The sequence below is a fragment of the Budorcas taxicolor genome, chromosome 8, assembly GCF_023091745.1.
Source record: "Budorcas taxicolor isolate Tak-1 chromosome 8, Takin1.1, whole genome shotgun sequence".
Lineage (NCBI taxonomy): Eukaryota > Metazoa > Chordata > Mammalia > Artiodactyla > Bovidae > Budorcas > Budorcas taxicolor.
Window position 1 is genome coordinate 91,021,622 of NC_068917.1, and position 9,089 is coordinate 91,030,710.

The window sequence follows — 9,089 nt, forward strand, 5'->3', positions numbered from 1 at the left end:
TACACCACACACACACAAACATCACACACACACAAACACCACACACTGTACACATAAACACAATACAAATAGACACCACACACGCACCACATCACATACCACACACACATATACACATACACATACATACAAACACCACACATCCACACCACATACATACACAGAACACACATACCACACACACAAACACCACACACTGTACACATAAACACAATACAAATAGACACCACACACGCACCACATCACGTACCATACACACATGCTACACATACACACACCAAATGAATACATACCCCACACATGCAACATGCATGCACAGCACACACATGCCACACACACCATACCACACACACACATTGCACACAGACACATACACACATACATCACACCATATACATATGCATCACACATACCACACATACAACACTCACACAAATGCATAAATAACACACACAGACACAACGCACATATACACACACCACACATGCCATACACACACACAGTCTATTAGAATTGTTAAGAGATGGGCTCAGGGATGTGCATTTTAACAACCACTCCTGAGGTGTAAGAGTGATGAACCTCACTTCAACTTCCAAATGAACCAAACTTCCAACCTTTCCACTCTCATGACTGGGAAAAAAAAGACTTCAGACCAAAAAGCAAACATGTATATCAGCAGCCCCGCACACAGTCTGAGCAATCGCTAAACCCTAATCATGGCCAAGTGAGGCTGATGCTCCGGGAATGCTCACTGTGAGCTCTCAAAGCCCTTTGGTCTGCACGCTTGCAGGACCCTCCCACCTCAGGCAAGACTGTGGTTCCTAATGAGGGGAAAAGCGTAGCTAATCTTGGCAGCTCAGAAAACCAGGAAAATACCCTGCAGTCATGAGGTCAAGGACCTTCTGGAGGTGAGCTCACCAGGGCTGAGAGCCAGTGAAGTCTCCGCAGGCATTATCAGGGTCTTGGGACCGCCCCCATGCAGCTCTACCATTCCCCACAATGCCCCCTTCCCCGAGGGCAAAAACCCAAGTCAAAGGAGAGGCCGATAGTGCAGGTGATGTAATGAAAACTCCCCAAGAAGAGACTCTCCCTCCACCCTGACCTCTCAAAAGGTCTATTCATCACATGAGCGTCTCCAAAGGATGGGCCAGTTCTCCCCTCTGGGAAATGAGCTGATAGTTCCTAGCCCTACGGAAGGCCTTGGTCTCCCTCCTCCCAAGGTTTCCTCCCGAGGCAGGTTTCCTTCCCAAGAGGAGACCTGGTGAGAGCGGAGAGGGAATGAGGGGGGCCCAAGGTGGTGAGGAGCAGTCAGCTTTGCCCTGGTCCAGGAGTTGGGGTGCAGAGTGTGTCGTTTCCCCAGCACACTCTGGTAGGGCACCGTCCTGCTACACTGGAAGGAGACTACTGCCTTCCTCTGAGAGGGACTCCAGGGCTACAGGCCGCCTGGTAGCAATGTCTTGCACCCACAGACAGGGTACCTTTCCCACTTCGTTCACGTCTTCTTTTAGATCTTTCCGAAGAGTCTTAGTGTTCTACGAACATAGTGTGCTGTTCTCATTGTTTAGTCCCTGAGTCCTATCCAACTCCCCTGCCACCCTATGGACTATATAATCTCACCAGGCACCTCTCTCCGTGGGATTTTCCAGGCAAGCATATTGGAGCGAGTTGCCATTTCCTCCTCCAGGCGATCTTTCCGACCAGGGATCGAGCCCGCCTCTATTATGTCTCCTGAGCTGGAGGCAGGTTCTTTGCCACTAGTGCCACCTGGGAAGCCCCTTTTTACGTATATTACATGATATTGTCAGTTTTCAATAATAATATGAATGCAATTTTTTCTGAAAATGTACATTGTCCTTATGTTGGCATTTAGAAAATGAATTATGTTTTGTAAAGTTATCTTGGATCCAGCTACTTAAACTATAAGAGTTTAAATTAGCATAATTTACTATGTTGGATCTTTTTACATGCAGATAATTAAAATCATGTGTCTCCCTTTTAGATATGTCTCTGTCTTATTTTTCCCTGTTTTGGTTGAGATCGCATGAAATACGTTGAATACATGTGCTCGTGATAGCCATACAAGTGTTTTTTCTGATGATAATGGAAATGCTTCCAAAACATCACCGTTAAATATGATACTTGTGTGTACGTGTGCTAAGTCACTTCACTCATGTCTGACTCTTTGCAACCCTATGGACTGTGGTCCACCAGGCTCCTCTGTCCATGGAATTCTCCGGGCAAGAACATTGGAGTAGCTTGTCATGCCCTCCTCCAGGAAATCTTCCCGATCCAGGGACTGAATCTGCATCTCTTATGTCTCTTGCATTGGCAGGTGGATTCTTTACCACTAGCAACCCCCGGGAAGCTCAAAAATATAATACTTACTATATGTCTATTTTACATACATTTTTGTTCTGTCCACCTTTACTCTCAAATGTGTTTCTGTCTCTGTAGAATCGCATACAAATCTTTCTCTCTCTTTTGTAATTCTCTGAAAATATATGTTATTGTGAGAATGGGCCTTGCCTTTAAGGTCACATGAGTCTTAAAACCTGTGTGAGGACAGTGCCTTTCATAGAGGTAAAGAACTTTGACTGTATTTTCCATGTATTCTGTAATTTTGGATGCATTCAGAATTCTTCTGATATAGTTTAATGGACTTGGCTTTCTGAAAAATTCAGCAAGTCTAGATTTCCAAATGGATTGATATAAAATTCATATATTGACTTCTCATATTTGAGCACTCTCTACCTCTAAACCTGCATCTGCTCTCTTCCTTCCCTGATCAGGTTTGCAAGAAGGTTCTGGGCCTATATAAGTGGTGGGGAGAATGACCAGTTCTCAGATTTCATGGATCTTAACTACTAGGTTTGTGTCACTCACTTATTTCATGTTTCAGCATTGGCAAGGGGGAAGGATAAATTAGGAATTTTGGATTAACATATATATGCTACTGTATATGGAGAAGGCAATGGCAACCCACTCCAGTATTCTTGCCTGGAAAATCCCATGGGTGGAGGAGCCTGGTGGGCTGCAGTCCATGGGGTCGCTAAGAGTCAGACACGACTGAGTGACTTCCGTTTCACTTTTCACTTTCATGCATTGGAGAAGGCAATGGCAACCCACTCCAGTGTTCTTGCCTGGAAAATCCCAGGGACAGGGGAGCCTGGTTGGCTGCCATCTCTGGGGTCGCACAGAGTCGGACACAACTGAAGCAACTTAGCAGCAGCAGCAGCTACTGAATATAAAATGTGTTTCCCAGGTGGCGCTAGTGGTAAAGAACCTGCCTGCCAATGCAGGAGACATAAGAGACACAGGTTCGATCCCTGGGTGGGGAAGATATCCTGGAGGAGGGCATGGCAACCCACTCCAGTATTCTTGCCTGGAGAATCCCATGGACAGAGGAGCCTGGATTGCTGCAGTCCACAGGGTCACAAAGACTCAGACACAATTGAAGCGACTTAGCATGCATGCATATATAAAACAGATAAGCAAGGACCTACTGAATAATACAGGGAACCATATTCAGTATCTTGTAATAACCTATAACGGAAAAGAATCTGCAAAAGGGCTTACATATAAGTATATGTTAATAACTGAATCATTTTGCTATACATCTGAAACATTGTAAAGTACCTATACTTCAATAAAAATAATTGACTTTTTAAAAACTACCTTTGCTTGTTTTTTAAAAAGGACTACTTTTGTTCGTTTGTTTTTCTTCCTTCTTTCCTTTTGTTTAGGATTATGTTGCTGGCCTTTTTCTAGCTTCTTGAGTTAGTACTTGATTCAGATTCTTTTACTTGTATGCTTCTTAATCCATGATTATAGTTTGTAAATTTCCCTCCAAGTGCCACTCCGGCTGTATATACTCAGCTCTGCTGTATGGCTCTCCCCTTTCTGTTCACTTGTAAATACGCAGAATTTAGTTTCGAATTTCTCTCCTGCACAAACGCAATTCTCTGGGGGATAACTAAGCCAGAACTGCTGCTCCTGTGATCATTCTCCTCCTGCTTAAGCTGCAATCCAAACCATTACTCAAAGATGACGAAATCATGACCATAAAGAGCCTCCAGGAGGGAACCAGAGCTTGGCCGTCGTCTAGGGTGTCCAACTAGCTCTGAGACACACCAGGCAGAGCCCAGCAGTCTTTACAGCAGCTCTCAGCCCTCAGTCCGCAGCCAGACGGGCATCTGTCAGGCTGTCACTTGGGGCAAGCAGGTAGAGCAGGGCAAAGCCCCAGCAAGAGCCAGGCAGGTGGAACCGGAGGTGCTGAGAGCTGGGTGTGGGGCAGCTGTCCCCGCTTGCCCAGCGCTCCTCTCTGAGGGCTGCCGAGGGCTGAATGGGAACCACACCTTGTTTTCTGGTTCTGATAGCACTGCTGTCATCTCTGAGCTGTTCAGTGTTGCCTAGGGCCACCGATCATTTCCAGAGCAGTGCCGCAAATCTGGTATTTATAAGTGTGCTGCAAACACACACAACGTGAGACTGACTTGGGAGCGAAATCATATTTTACGGGAAATGCAGTCTGATTCTTCTCACTTCCCCACTGCTCTTTGCATCCTAACACCTCCTAAACTCCACAATTTATGACCCCCTCTCCTTCATATCTCTCGTTTATCATTGCAGGCAGCCTGCAGTCTTTACTTTTGCTCTGGAAAGAGATCTTAGGCTATCATATGTCTTAATGCCCAGACTGCCCTGGAGGTCTGAGAGCCACCCAGAGCATTAACCTTTGAGCCCAGTTCCCTCACCCACCCACCCACCACCCCATCTGTCATGCAAGCCCCCACAGCCTATCAAACTTTACGGCCAGTTTCTCACTCTGCTTAGTATTTTTCGGCCCACGCTGCTGAACAATTTTACACAGATGTACAATCAGATTAGAAGGCTTCATATCTATTTGCAATAAATTTGGCTTCTCTAAGTATTCTCTTGGGTTGCTCCATCAGGATTTCTCAAACCGCCTGGGTTTTTTTACGATTCAGCAGACAATCCAACGGGAGGCCCAGAGGCATAGGCCCTGCAACTGTATTTGCAAACACTGGTGCTGGAAACACTTAAGCCGACCTGGCCAAAGAAACTTGAGACTTCTTTTCTGCAACAGGTGGGATGACAACCATGGCTGTCAGGAAACTAGTTACGGGTAATTCATGGGCTGTATCTCGTGGCACCTGGACCTCTTAAGTGTGAGGACATCTGGCAGCTGCTGGAGCCACTTTCTTTCCAGGTCGCTGCAGTACAGGCCGCAGCCTTGATTCCGTGAACAGCCAGCTGCTGAGGGTCCAAGCTCTTCTGAGTCTGCCTAGGAGGAAAGGGGCCACTATCACAAGCCAAAGGAACACAAAAAGTACATTGCATTTGCATAGCCATGTTCGTAACAGCATGATTCACAATAGCCAAGAGGTGGAAGCAAACCAAATGTCCACCAATGAATGAATGAATGGGCAAACAAAATGTGATAGATACATACAGTGGAATACTATTCAGCCTTAAATAGGGAGGATATTCTGACACAGAATGAACCTTCAGGATGTTCTGTTAACTGATAAGCGGTCACAAAAGGAAAATACTATGTGATTCCATTTACAAAAATTCCCAGAAAGAGTCAAATTCACAGAAGCAGAAAGGGCTTCCCTGGTGGCTCAGATGGTAAAGAATCTGCCTGCAATGCAGGAGACCTAGGTTTAATCCCTGGGTTGGGAAGATGTCCTAGAGAAGGGAATGGTAACCTACTCCAGCTCTCTTTCTTGGGAAATCCCATGGACAGAGGAGTCTGGCAGGCTACAGCCCATGGGGTCACAAAGAGTTGGACACAATTGAGTGACTAACACATATACACAGAGAGAGAGAGAGAAAGTAGAAGAGTGGGCTCCAGGGTCTGAGAGAAGGGGATAGTGGAGAGTTGGTATTTAATGAGGACAGTTTCAGTTTGGAAAGCTAAAAATCTTCTGTAAATCTGTTTCACAACAATGTGAATGTACTGAACACTACTGAACCATGCACTTTAAAATGGTTCATTTCAGTTCAGTTCAGCTCAGTCACTCAGTCGTCTCCGACTCTTTGCGACCCCATGAACCGCAGCACGCCAGGCCTCCCTCTCCATCACCAACTCCCGGAGTGCACTCAGACTCACACCCATTGAGTTGGTGATGCCATCCAGCGATCTCATCCTCTGTCGTCGCCTTTTCCTCCTGCCCCCAATCCCTCCCAGCATCAGAGTCTTTTCCAATGACTCAACTCTTCGCATGAGCTAGCCAAAGTACTGGAGTTTCAGCTTTAGCATCATTCCTTCCAAAGAACACCCAGGGCTGATCTCCTTTAGGATGGACTGGTTGGATCTCCTTGCAGTCCAAGGGACTCTCAGGAGTCTTCTCCAACACCACAGTTCAGAAGCATCAATTCTTCGGCGCTCAGCTTTCTTCACAGTCCAACTCTCACATCCATTAATGACCACAGGAAAAACCATAGCCTTGACTAGACGGAACTTTGTTGGCAAAGTAATGTCTCTGCTTTTGAATATGCTATCTAGGTTGGTCATCACTTTTCTTCCAAGGAGTAAGCGTCTTTTAATTTCATGGCTGCAGTCACCATCTGCAGTGATTTTGGAGCCCAAAAAATAAAGTCTGACACCGTTTCCACTGTTTCCCCATCTGTTTCCTATGAAGTAATGGGACCAGATGCCCTGATCTTCGTTTTCTGAATGTTGAGCTTTAAGCCAACTTTTTCGCTCTCCTCTTTCACTTTCATCAAGAGGCTTTTTAGTTCCTCTTCACTTTCTGCCATAAGGGTGGTGTCGTCTGCATATCTGAGGTTATTGATATTTCTCCCGGCAATCTTGATTCTAGCTTGTGCTTCTTCCAGCCCAGCATTTCTCATGATGTATTCTGCATATAAGTTAAACATGGTTAAGATGGTAAAATTTATGTTATGTGTTTTTTAATACAATATTTTTTTAAAAGCAAAAATACATTACAAATTCACTGCATATATAAGATGTGCCTTCAACAGTGCTTGGGGTTCCCAGGATCTTATAATGACAGCTGTATATTCCAAGGCCCAGAACTTGGTAAAAACAGGTCCAGACAGTGTGAAATTCAGCACTCCAAATGCACCTGAACTGCTGCACCAAAGCGTCTGTCCCTAAACTTCCAGATGGCAGTGACCCCCAGAGGGCTGGCCAGGGGAGGTTGGGCTGTGAACGTCACCCCGATGGGCTGTTGGGGCTAAGACATTCAGCACAGGTCTCTGCAGCTACAACCCCAAATGACAGGGTTGGAACAATGAATCACCAGCTCCATCTCAACCCCGCCTCTCATGGGGCCAGGATAATGGAAATACTTGTAAAAAGCTAGAGGTTTCTGAAGTGGGGCACCAAAGGCCAGGGAAACAATACCATCTTCCAGGTCTAGATATTCTCCCTGGTTGCCCTGAGAGGTGGTGAGGTGCCCCCTGATTTTCTCCTTTCCTCTAAGCGAACAGATCCATTGGCTGGCAGGGGACTTCCGGGGAACCAGAGCCACAGTGGCTTCCTAGAAACCATGGGAAATAGCAGTGTTAGCAGGGCAGCCGTCATCACCAATGGCTGTTGTGTCTCTGGCTTTGTGAAGGTGATCAGATAAATCTGGGCAGCAGGCCTAGAACAAGAGGCACAGTCAGTTACCTCTTTATACTTTGCTTCTTGGGTGGGGTCCCCGGGAGATAGACCTGGGTTTGACTCTCAGCCCTGGTGCTTTGGTTATCTATTGCTGGGCAACAAATTACTGCAAAATGTAATGTCTTAAACAACCACCACATTTATTTTGCTCATAAATCTTCAACTTGGCCAGCACTCAGCAGGAATAGCTTGGGGTGGCCTAGTTGCTGTCCACATCTGAAAGATCACTCACTTGAACAGTGGGCACTGGATGTGGCTGGGACATCTGGAACTGTGGCCTTTTCTGAGGCAGCTGGACTGTAGCCTACCAGGTTTCTCTGCCCATGGGATTCTCCAGGGAAGAATACTGGAGTGGGTATTCCCGTGCCCTTCTCCAGGGGATCTTCCTGACCCAGGGATCGAACCTGCATCTCTTTTGCCTCCTGCATTGGCAAGTGGGTTCTTTACCACTAGCGCCATCAGGGAAGCCCCGGAATCCAACAACAGGTGTCCTGAAAGAAAGTCAAGAAGCAGCTGCATTGCATTTTCTGATCTAGCCTTAAAGCCACACACCATCCTTCCTGCCACTGAAGCCAGCCCACAGTCAATAGAAGGAGCTGAAATCCACCTCTGCATGGTAAGTGTGTCCCAGAATTTGCCACTGCTCTTTGGAGAATTACTCCTTGCTGACTGCAGTCTAGTCTCTCTATGTCTTAGTTTACCTGTTGTGAGGATTATATAGTCAGTGTAGGCGAATCTCCTAGCACAATGCTTGTCTATCAGTAGATGTCTATCATCAAATGTGCATGTGTGTGTGCATGCTAAGTCACTTCAGTTGTGTCTATTTAGGACCCCATGGACTGTAGCCCTCCAGGATCCTCCGTCTATGGGATTCTCCAGGCAAAAATATTGGAATGGGATGCCATGCCCTCTTCCAGGGGATTTTCTTGACCCAGGGATTGAACCTGTATCTCTTACGTCTCCTGCACTGGCAGACGGGTTCTTTACCATTGGCACCAACTGGGAAGCCCATTATCAAATGTACAACTCCAAAAAGGATTAATTAAAGAATATTATCATTTTGCAAAATTGAGAGTTCTTAAGTATACTAAGCTAATGAGGGGAAAGGATAAAACTAGAAAATCATCTCTCAGCCCAGGTTAAGAAGTTTCCTGGACTTCTCTGAAGGCAGACAAAGACTTTTATTGTTTCTGTCGAGAGAACTGTTGCCAAGTGGGATCCCAGAAAAGAGTCACAGGAGGATGGCTGTGTGCTGGAAAGAGAAGATCCTGACGCCAGAGCAGAGGGAGAGAGGGAGCCAGCTGGAAGATGTTGGGAAATGCAGATGGACCTAATGAAAGTGCTCAGGAATCAACGTTTTGCAACCTAGCATGTTTTGTTAATGATCTGCACACCAGACAATGGCCCCAGTGCCCAGGAGAACTGAGGGAGG